General features: G+C 52.4%; 1 long non-coding RNA gene across 1 annotated transcript in view; it reads right to left on the bottom strand.

The window, feature by feature from the left end:
* Positions 1-12,241, bottom strand: part of LOC308527107 — a 140,255-nt gene that overhangs the window by 148 nt on the left and 127,866 nt on the right. The gene's annotated exons all lie outside the window — the stretch shown is intronic.

Genomic DNA, 12,241 nt, shown 5'->3' on the forward strand with positions numbered 1-12,241 from the left:
CTTTAGACGGCTGCACGTAAGGAAAAGACGATCAGATCTGATCCACATGCTAGAAAGTCAGTCCAGAGGCCGCCGGGAAGCTGGTTGGGAGGCGGTCACTGGAGTCCAAAGAGTACAGATTAGACCAGTGATGGCGAGCCTTTTGAGCTCGGCGTGTCAGCATTTTGAAAAACCCTAACTTAACTCTGGTCCCGTGTCACTTATAGAAATTTTTTGATATTTGCAACCATAGTAAAACAAAGACTTATATTTTTGATATTTATTTTATATTTTTAAATGCCATTTAACAAAGAAAAATCAACCAAAAAAATGAGTTCGCGTGTCACCTCTGACACGCGTGTCATAGGTTCGCCATCACTGGCTTAGACAGAACCAAAGCCCCGGAGATGGAATTACATGTGTGGTGAGAGCAACTGAGAAAAGTCTTTGCAAAAGACCTTTAAAAATATAGTTCAGCCCTAGCCAGTGTGGCTCAGTGGATGGAGCGTTGGCCTGCGGACTAAAGGGTCCAGGGTTCGTTCCAGTCAGGGCCCATGCCCGGGTTGTGGGCTCGATCCCCCGTAGGGGGCGTGGAGGAGGCGGCCGATGAATGATTCCTTCATCACTGATGTTTCCATCTCTCTCTCCCTCTCCCTTCCTCTGTAAAACAAATAAAAATATATTTAGGATCCAGCAACAGGTCACACACGCACTGCCTGGCACTGGCCACAAGGTGGCAGCCTCACACAGCCATTCCAGCGGCCCAGCCCCACCAGGCCAGGGAAAGAATTTCCAGGTTTGTTTGAAAAACACTGGGAGCCCTTGGTTTGGACCACAGAAGGGGCCGGCCTTTTCTAGTTTTTTGAACTAACAATGCTGAGTGATAAAGGACATTTACCCTTCTCACAGTCTAGTTCATTGTAAAACTGATGTCAGGCATTTTATCTATTCAAGGTGGTCCCCCCTTTTAGCGCACCGAACTCTCACGCAAGTCCGGGGTTGTGACTTGCAAGGTAATCAGCACCACCTGGTCTGCCCTCCCCCTGGCTTCCTCCTCCCAGACTGCTCACCAGTTTGGCCCCAGAGTCGCAGATGCCCCTTACCTGCCCACTCCCCAGGTGGCTGGCAGCCTTTCAAGGCAGTGGTTCTCAACCTTCCTCATGCCGCGACCCTTTAACACAGTTCCTCATGTTGTGGTGACCCCCAACCATAACATTATTTTCGTGGCTACTTCATAACTGTAATGTTGCTACTGTTATGAGTCGTCATGTAAATATCTGATATGCAGGATGGTGTTAGGCGGCCCCGGTGAAAAGGTCGTTCGACCCCCAGGCTGGAGACCCACAGGTTGAGAACCGCCGCTTTGAAGGTGCGATGCTCTGTGGGAGCCTGGCGGGAACCACACCGACCTCAGAGAAGGGAGCTCGCCCCAGCTGGTCAGAACCCCCGAGCAGATTCTGAGGAGGAGACAGCTCCCCCCGCACAAACGCGCGTTTCTCCATGGAAGGCATGAGATACCAGCCTGTGTGTGTGTGTGGAAGGGGAAGGGGGAGACACAGCACAGACACCGGTGTCCCACCTCTCCAGGCTGTTTCCACACGAGTGCGGAGAGCCTGAGCCAGTGCAGGTTGAGAGTGGAACTCAGGAGTCTGACAGGCCCCGAAAGTGCAGGAGAACCGGCCGGTGCTGCCCGGGAGGCCGACGCCGGGCCAGCGAGCTGCCTACCTGAGGCGTGTCCGCCGCGCAGCCATCCCGGGGAGATGCTGGGCACGGGTTCCACGCGGGGCCCAGAGCGGCCGCTTTCTCTGGGAGGCCAGGACTGCCGTGCCCACATCGGGAGGGGCCCCGGAGCCCCGCTGCCCCGTCGGATGGGCCTCGCGAACCCATCCCGACCCCTCGGCTCCCCTGGTCCTTCCACGCGCTCTGACCGACGGTGCACACGCTGGCCGTTTCGTGTTTGCCACTCGGAGGCAAAGCTGCCCGCGAGGCAGGAGAACGGGTAACAGACTGTCACCTGGAATGCAGGCTGTGATTCACCCCAGGAAAGGCCAAGCCCCTGGCGGGCGTTCCACAGGGATTAACCCATTGGGGCCGGCACAGCCCTGAGGGTACCGCCACCATTCCCATCCCACGGACGAGGAAACTGAAGCACAAAGGCAGGAAGTGACTTTAATGTGCCCAGAGGCTCACAGCCAGTGAGTGGCCCAGCTGGGACTCAGAGCCAAGAGGCCGGCCTCCCAACCCCACCCCGGTCCTTCGTCCACACACCCGGGGTTGGCAGCACTGGCTTGGACGGCCTGCAGGCACTTCAAACACAACCATGGCCAGGAAACCAGAAGTGGCCAGAGGGGGTAAAGCCCTTGTGTGCCAGTGGCTGAGTGCTCTCCCTCAGCCTGCAAAGGCAAGTCTAGAGACAGCTGACCCAGCCCAGGCCGACTCCCTTCCCTTTACCATGTCTCTAAAATTGCACCCAAGTCCTCAGCTGACTTAACAGGGGTAGTGGCTGAAACTGGTGCACCCAGAACGGTGAGACCCTAACTGCAGAGGTCACGTGGCTCTCAACAGCAGAGCTTCCGTGCACGCGTGGATCCCCTAACACAGGGAAGGACGCAGTGAAGGGTGTCGTCCACCCCCTTTCCAGGGAAACCAGCCGAGGGAAAGGGTGGTCCCCGGGCCAAGGGGTCCTCTCGGAGGCCCTCACGGGAACCCCACGCATGTGAGCTGAACTGTGTGGGTTTCAAAGCTACTCCATCAAATCAGCTGCTCACCAGTCCCCACGCATGTGCCAAAGTATCGAACAGAAGCAGAATGTGTGGACACTGACTTGGAGCGAATGAGCGCACAGCTGCCGCTCCCTGGGAGCCCCTGGACCGGGGAAAACCAACGTTTCCGAGCAGCCCTGACGGCTAAAAATACCCTCACTTCTCCTTTCACCGTCTGGTCACGTCTGGTCACGGCCCCAGACGCAAGCTCAGCACAGCCCGGTCCCCAGCACCTGTTCGTCAGTCACCGTCTACCTCCACGTCACCACTGGACAGAGACAGAGCATCCCCTGTCTCCTCTCCGCAGACACGAGTCACGGTTAGGCTACAACAGCAACCCATTCACAAACAGCTGCTGAAAGGAGCTACCTCAGATGGCATCTCAGGAGAGCTTTGACAGTAGAGTCCTCTTTTTATTAAAAAAAAATGTTTAATCCTCAGCGAGGATTTTTTTTTTATTGATTTTAGAGAGAGGAAGGGAGGGGGAGGGGAGAAAGAGAGAGAGAGAGAAAGAGAGAGAAGGAGGGAGAAAGAGAGAGAGAGAGAGAGAGAGAGAGAGAAGAGAGAGAGAGAGAGAGAGATCAAGGTGAGAGAGAAACATCAATTGGTTGCCTCACAAAGGCACCCTGAGCGGGAATCAAGCCCACAGCCGTTTGGTGTCCGGGGCGACGCTCCAACCAGCTGGGCCACCCGGCCAGGGCAGTCGAGTCCTTTTTAGAAAAAGCGCTACTTTAACTACAGAATGGGCATACGTGTGCAGCCCAGAGCTCCAGTGAACTGTGGGCACAACACTCCCAACGACACCCAGCAAACAGGATCGCATGGAGGGAGACTTCTGCGTAACATGCCTGTGGGCAAGCCGCTCGGACCTCCTGCAGCTTCAAACACACTCTCATTGCACAACCAGCCCTGAGAAAACAGCCCCTCCTGCCAGCAGCTTCCCGCACCACCTGCCCCGCGGGCAGTAAAAGATTAGAAGGCGATCCTTCTGACCACGCTGTGTACACAGCATCAAGCGCTCTCTTCCTTCTACGTTCGAAGTTCATTTCTTCTAAAACGAGGGGAGAGGTGGTGCCCGGAGAGTGCAGGGAAAGAGGGGGGGACGTGCTGGCTCCACAGCCTGCCCCCCCATGTCCGGTCCCGGCGGGCACAGCCTGCGGCCACCTTGCCGGCCCCTTTGCCTTCCCAAACTTGAGGGGTCCTGACATCAGAAAGAGCCGAGGACGCCCCCTGGGGGTCAGGTCCACTTCACGCAGTGGAGGATCTTCCAGAGCCTCCCGGGCCCAACAACCCAGGTGCACTTTTCAGCATCAACCGAGATTTTTGTTTTTCAACCCGACGCCCTGTGCCCACCGCCACCCTCTGGCTCCAGGGCGGGTCCGAGTGGCCCAGGCAGAGCGAGCCGGCATCTGCCTTACAGCCACTCGCACTGGAGCCACTGGACAGCCCCTGGGGCGTGTCTGCAAGCTTTCTGGTACCTGAAATGACGACTGGCTACAGGTTCACTGAGACTTGCTTTCATCTTCTCTCCTTGTTTATTCCCTCCACAGGTGACAACAGGAAGAGGGAAGGGGCAGGCAGCCTCTGGGACGCCCTCGGCTGGGGCCGCTCACAGGACCCACTGACGGCCTGGGAGGGCCGCACCTGCTTGCTGCTCCCTCATCCTGGGCCACACCTGCCTCCTCCATCCTCAAAGCCAACCTCGTTCCCCACTCCAGAGCCATTCTTTACAATGTTTCTATTGATTTCAGAGAGAGGAAGGGAGAGGGAGAGGGAGATGGAAACATCAATGATGAGAGAGAATCACCAATAGATCGCTTGCCTCCTGCACGCCCCCTGCTGGGGACCAAGCCCACAACCCTGGCATGTGCCCTGACCAGGAATCGCTCAACCGCTGAGCCACACTGGCCCGGCCCAGCGCCTTTTAATGTGCTGTTGTCTATGTAGGGAACCCTCACCCCAACTCCTCCTCCGACAGTTCCTCCTCATCCTGCAGCTCTCACCCTGGGAAATCACCCCTCAGCGAACCTCTCGGGAGGAAGGCCGCTTACCTCAGGGCACCTCCTCCCTCGCAGCACGTACCCCGACTTCTCACCAGCTGTTCCGTGATGACAGAGGTCATGTCTGTTTTTTCTTCACTATCATCATCATCTCAGTGCTACCCAGTGCGTGGCACACAGCAGGTGCTCAAGGAATGTATGCTGAGTGAATGAATGAACAATGACGTTAGCCTAGGTCAGGGGTCGGCAAACTGGCCCCTGGAGTGTGGCTCTGCCACAAAGTACCACGTGCGGGCGCGCACGTTCAGGGCGATGGAAACTTCGTGGCCCATGCCACGGGGCCAGAGAGCCGCATGTGGCTCGCGAGCCGCGGTTTGCCGACCACTGGCCCAGGTGGACCTCCCTGAGTTGCTCTGACCTCCGAATGTCCTGTGGGAGGCACCTCTAATCACATCTGCATCTCTTCCTGACCTTGAGCCCAGCCAATAAAGCCATAATAAATGCTGGTGTATCGTCTGACTGCAAACAACCAGGTGCAGATAACTGACACTGACTCACTGGAGGGATTTGGGAACCTAGTCTAAGGTTCTATTGTGGTAGCATCATTACCTTCTCTCTGAAATTAAACACCCCTCCCTGAGAGCCCTGGCCGGTTTGGCTCACAGACAGAGCGTCAGTCTTCGGACTGAAGGGTCCTGGGTTTGACTCTGGCCAACGGCACACGCCCAGGTTGTGGGCTTGATCTCCAGTAGGAGGCGTGAAGGAGGCAGCTGGTCAATGATTCTCTCCATTGATGTTTCTCTCTCTCTCTCTTACTCTCTGAAATCAATCAATCAATTTATCTATCTATCTAAAATTCCTTCCTTTGACAACATTGCCAGGAGCACCTAGAACAGAGCAGGGCTGAGAATTAAACTCTGAATTTTTAAAGTTTAGGAAATGCTGCCCCAAATCTCGCTCTCCGTCCTCTAATGACACTACATTCCTTGGGTCACCTGCTTGTGGAAAGGATGCGGGCCCCCCATACAGGGGAGTGGTTCATATACAGCTCTGAGTGTGCTGCTGGCTCACTTCCTCCCACCCCCCACCCAGGGCTGGGGAGAACACCCCACTCTGTTATCAACATCTGTTCAACTGCTTAATTGCACAGCCCTTCCCGCCTTCCCGGCCAACACCCTCTCTACAGCCTCTGACTGGCCAACCCGGCCGGCCCCCCACTCACACCCTCGTGCGCGCACACACACCTCCCACCTCCAGCTCCCCTAATGCACCACGATCTTACTTATTCACTCTGCTCAGGGGCTTGACCTGAACCGCCCGGTTCTCCACTTTCCCAAAAGCTCTTCCCCCCACACAGGAAGGGCAGCAGGCAGCCTGGGTGAGTATGAAAGGTTCACCCTGACAACAACCTGGAACGTGGAGAGGGCCCACCGTGTGCCAGCGTGAGGTGTTCACTGGAAACGTGGGGGTGGGGGAGGAAGGGGCGAGAAATGAAGATCTGCCCGTTCTTCCACTGGCTCAGAGGTCAGGACAAGAATGACACGCTTTTGTGACGGATCCTACTACCCCTTTTACAGACTGGCCTTGGCCTGTTCTCAGGGTCTGAGAGCACAGGACTGGGTCAGAAGACCTACGCTCAAGTCCTGGCTTTACCCCTTAACCGCACGTGCACCGGGAGAGCTGCTGTTGGCACGTCGGTGCCCTGGGATCCAGGCTCCATCTCCCAGAGCTGCTGTGAGGACTCTAAGGTGATGCACGTGAAAGTGCCTCCTAAATGGTCGACACCAGACACTGTACTGCCAGTTTCCACGTCGTTTCTACCGCTGTCTCTCTCCCAAACGTGTGTCAGGGTGTTTATCCAAACGCCAATCCTGGCTCTTCCCAGGCCAATGCGCGTCAGGGAAGACATGTAAGAAACGGGAAGTGAGGACCTCGTATGATGCATGCACACAATAGGGTAAGCAGAGCATGAGGGACCCTGAGCAGTCAGGGAAGGCTGCCTGGAGGAGGTGTCAGATGAGGGGACAGTGGTGGCTGGCTAGGAAAGGAAGAGAGGAATGAGCTTCCATGCAGAGAGAAGCATGGCCAGCTGCGTTCGGCTGGAACAGAGACCATCAAATGGCGGTCAGGATGGGGGAATGCCAATGAGACCAGAGCACGGAGGGCCCTCCCGCCGCGCCCGGTGGAACCAGCTTCCCCTGACGGAGCCCTTTTGTAGCCAGCCGAGCAGCAACACTACCACCGCGGGACGGATTCCGGAGCCGGACAGCACACCTCAGTTATGGGCCCACACTGACTGGAAGGCACACCAGTAACGAGCTCCTATTCATGTCCAATAACAAGAGAAAGGAATTCCATCACGGGCCACGGGCCACGTTGTGTTTTTGTTGCTTTCTCTGTTAATTACCTTTTTTGGAATCCTCTCTTATAACCAACAGCGCGTTGGTTGGAGTCATGGGCGGTTATGATGATATGCACCATTAATAACAAGCTACAACCAGGTGACCAAGACGTGGCACAAAAATGCCCAGCTTTGGGGGCTGCATCCGTTCTTCCCTAAGACGTGAAAACCATTGCCAAAAAAAAGGCAATTTACCAGCCCTGGCTGGTGTGGCTCAGTTGCTTGGGCACCATCATGTGCACCAGGAGGTTGCCAGTTCGATTCCCAGTTGGGCACACGCCCAGGTGGCGGGCTGGATCCCCGGTAGGGGGCGTGCAGGAGGCAGCCAACTGATGGTGCACTCTCACATCTATGTTTTTCCCTCCTCTCTAAAAATCAATAAATGATTCTTTAAAATTAAAAAAAAGGTAATTTACCAAAAGAAACTGAGTGGCCCCAAAGGATAACAATACCCCCAAATAGGAGCCATTTATGAAAACAGAACAGGAAACAAATGGAAGCCTTGGGCTTAGGAGCCAGACGGCTGGGATTTGATCCTGGCTCCTCCTTGAGCTGTCTGATGTTGGGGGAAATGACTGGCCTCTCTGATCCTTAGCTCTCTCTCTGTAAAATGGGGATAACCATAGCACCTGCCACACGGGACTGTTTATTACAACAGGTAACCAGGTGAAGAACTTGGCGCAGCGCCTGGCACACGGTGCTCGGCTAAGGCGTCAGCTACTGCTGTTACCGTTGCTACCTACCGCCTGGCCCTGTGCTGGGCCAGGTCCCTTCTCACCTCGGTTTGCGTGAATGAACACAGAAGGGACTATCCTTGTTGACCCAGACCCCGAGCATGGGGGCCACAGGAAAGGCGGCCGCAGTGAGCTGGAGCTCCGGGTGTCAGTCTCGACCAGCACACGGCGGGTCACAGCGGCGACACTTCAGTCTCATACGAGCTCGCTCGCGGCGGCATCAACGTACTAAAGAGAGCAGCTGGAAATCTCCATGACTGACATTAAACCCTGGCTTTCAGTGCCTTTTGTTGGTTTTTAATCCCTGAGAGTAACACCACGGAGTATTTCCTTCGGGCTTTCTCTTCACGAGACCGATCATAGAAGTTAAAGATGTACCTCGAAGATCTCTTCCTTTCCTTACGAACCTGTTACACAATCCCTCTGCCCGTGACTATACCCAAAGGCTGTGTTACGTTTGAATTTAAACTCGTCTGGAAGCTATTTCTGTTTCTGGCCTGAGTCACCTCTGGAGAGACCGGGCTCCACGCAGGTGTGACTCACGTTCCTAATGACACCTTCCTCGGGACTCCCAGCGCCAACACCACGGGGTTTGGAAGAGAACCTCACACCCACTGCACGGCGTTTATGACCTCGCAATCTTGTTTTCCTTATTTCAACAGCTGTGGCTTTAGGGGATGATTCACGAACCCGGGGCACAGCACGGCGATGACGGTGGGAAGGGTGGGCCCGACCTGGGTCCTCTTTACGTTTTAACAGCAGGGAAGACGGGAGGGTAGCAGGTTAGAGCCGTGCTGCCTAACTACCACCGCCCCCCCGGCTCCTGGTAAATCACTGAAAGCCAAATAAACTCCATCCTGTGGTGCTGTCGTGTCTGGGAGAGGTGAGTGTGGGCACCTCTGAGCTCCCTGCCCACCGGCTGGTGCTGGGAGGTGGACGGCAGGTGAGGATGGGGTGCTGTTTTCAGAGGCAGAGGAGCAGCAAACAGCACAGTGGGTTTGGGGAGCAACACGCTGCTGCCTCTTGCTGGGGCATAAAAGTGAGAGGGGACAGTGGCAAGAGGAAAACTCTGGCTATTTAATTTTTTTACCTGAAAATCATTCATTCAAATAGGATGCCTCTTCTGATTATTGATGTTACTAGAACATCCATTTAGGTTGCGTCATTATTATTATTATTATTATTATTATTATTATTTCGTTAGTGTAGCTACTCTCAAATTTCAAAGCGTTTGCTGGCCAGACTTTTAACATCCACGGCACCCCTCACTGTGGGCAGCCAGAGGTGACACGGGACCGCAGAGTGAGTCCCCGAGGTCGAGGTGGGAATGTGCCCCGTCAGCAGCTGTCAGCTAAGCGTCCTGTGAGTAAGGCTTCCTGCCGAAGGCCTCCAGATGCCCTGGCATTGCTCTCGCGGGCGCTAATGGCTTTGCGATGCCAGCCCCAGGCCCAGAGTCAGTGGCTGCCACATCCTGGGAAGTCTGTTCAGAGGAGCCGGAAAACACTGCCTGCCCAGCGTCCGAGGAGGGGTGGGCACTGACCTACGCGGCGTGTTCTAGATCACAATCACAGACCTGGGGTAAGGAAACCCTTCCACATGATCTACTACAACCAACTGGCTTTACAGACGGAACGGAGGCGGGGAGGGGGACGCGGTGCAGGACACCGAACCACCACTGATTCCTGGCGGCAGCCCAAGGCGAAGGGAAGGTGCGTCGTGCTGTTCCCTGGGCCGGCTGTGGCGGCTCCGGGCTGGTCTGCTAAGACAGCTGCAAACCCACCTCTGAGCTGGGAGGCCATCGGGCCTCGAAACCATGGGACTTCCAGGTGCTCGTCACTTGGGCTGGAAACAGGTAACTGAACTCCGTACCTCAGGTGCATTCGACCGAATCACTCACCGTGAACCAGGGCCCCTCAATGACAAACGTCGGCAGGCTGGTCAGGGTGACAGGCTGCCCCACGCAAAGCAGCCTTTATGCTAAGGGCTCCGTGGCAGCGTGATGGCGGCCGCCGGGGAAAGTGGCCTGAGCTGGCAGGTCTCCTTTCCAAGCCCACTGTGGCCCTGCAGGCAGCCCCTGCTCGGACAAGGCTCACCATCCCCAACTCCACGGCACCCAGGGCCCACCGTGCGGCCCTGCTATCCTTTCCTTCAAAGCTCCAGCCCGAGAACAGAAAGCAACTGAACTGTGCTGGAGGACACAGGGACCTTAATAGGGATTTATGTTTGAAAAATAAACTCATCGTATGTGAATAACCCTCATAACCCTTAAAAATCAAACCCTATTCATACAATTCAAAGACAGAAACACATTCTGGGAGCAGTTTCTCTTGGTATTTGTGATGGTGCTCACTATCTTACTATACTAACATAATTGCTAAAAGTTTCCTGGAGATCAAACCTGCAAATTAGAGAAAAAAGGAACTAGGAAAAATGTCTTTGATATTCTACTTCTGAGTTCAAATAATGATTAGGGAGGTTCGAAAATTATCACATGAGCAGATAAAAGAAAGTGGTGAAATATTAATTGTAGAATCACTAAAAAAATATTTCAACTTTACTGTTTTCTTGAGACTTTTCATAATACAATGTTGGAAAAAAGCATTATGACATCCTGCATTTGGGTACTAATATTCCCCAAAACTCATGGAATCCTACAGCTAGATACAGCAGCAAGAGGTCTTGAAATACAAAAAGAAGCACCAAAATTAAGTAGGGAAAGACATGACTCAATGCACAACGTTGGGGGATTTACTAAAACCCACTGGATTTTTTTCCTCACACCTTACTTTTAATTTGGTGAGTGGATATATACATATACATATATATATACACACACACACATTTTTAAAAAAATTAGAGTATTTCCTAACTTCTGGGTGGGAAGGAATTCCTAAGCCCAAGGTAACACAGTAAGTCCCAAAGGAAAAAAAGACAAAAGTCATTTATCCATCTAAATAAAACGTGAAGATTTTAGATCTCAAAAAACTATAAGCCAAAATTAGACATTGAGAAAAATATTTGCCCCAAATATCTCACTCACACACATGCATACTCACACATGCACACTCGCACACCTCAAATAAATTATAGAAACAGACACACCCCAACAGAAGAGCAGATAATGGACATGAACCAAACGTTTTCAAAAGGAAACAATGGGTAATAAACATATGAGAAAGCTAAACTTTACTAGTAACAATTAAAAAATGCCACATGCCTGGCCTAGCCAGTTTGGCTCAGTGGGTAGAGCGTTAGCCTGCAGACCAATGCATCCCAGGTTCGATTCCGATCAAGGGCATGCACCTCGGTTGCAGGCTCTTCCCTGGCCTGGGCCCTGAAGAGGGCTCGTGCAGGAGGCAGCCAATCAATGTGCTTCTCTCACATTGATATTTCTCTGTCTGTCTCTCTTCCACTCTCTCTAAAAATCAATGGAAAAATATTCTCAGGTGAGAATTTTTTTAAAAAAGCCACATGCCTGGCACAGAGTGCGTATTAATTAAATAGTTGTAAAATAAATGAACCAAAAATAATGTAACATTTTTGTCTGAAGATTTTTTTTTTCAATACTGATGAAGATATGGTGAGATGGGCATTTCATTCATTGCTATGTAATGTGGATAATTTGGTATAAATTTTGCAGAAAGCCATGTGGCAAAGAGTGTCAAGAATCTTTAAAAAGTTAAGCTCTTTTGACTTAATGAATTCACTGCAAATAATCTATCCTCAGGAAGTTATTAAAAAAGGAAGCAAAGTAAACATTCCCAAATTAGAGAATATTAAAAATGTTTTTGAAGCATTTGTAAGCAGATGGAGAAAATGCACATTTAAAAAGCAGGATATAAAGGTGCCTATAAAGAATGATGCTGATTCTGCACACACGCACACACACACGCACACGTGTGTGTGTGTGCATGTGGGCAGGAAAATATTGGAAGGAAATATACACAAATATTAGCAGGGCTTTGAGTGATGGGATCAGCTATAATTTTTATTTCTTCTTTCTATTATTCTATATTTTGAAAGTAGTGTTCCTACAAATGAGTTAGAAAAAAAATGTAAAATACCATATAAAAAACTTGGAAGAGTGATCTACTGCTTTAGAAACAGGTTCCACACAAGCAGGTACCACCAAAGGTAACGACTCTGAACTGCTGTTGCTAATCTAAATTAAAGTCCAAATCCACATACCCCACCTTCCCACTGACCCGGCCTCTCACATCTCTGCTTAATCTGTCTATACGCTCGCTAACGTGTCCAGATGCCGCCTCATCTTCCACCCAAACCTGGTTTTCCTCTTGCATTTCATGGCAAATGATACTGTTAAATAACCTACACCTCTCTCCTTACTTCACCTTTCCCCTTTAA

Source organism: Myotis nattereri, assembly GCF_964212035.1.
Source record: "Myotis nattereri genome assembly, chromosome: 11".
NCBI classification, from domain to species: domain Eukaryota; kingdom Metazoa; phylum Chordata; class Mammalia; order Chiroptera; family Vespertilionidae; genus Myotis; species Myotis nattereri.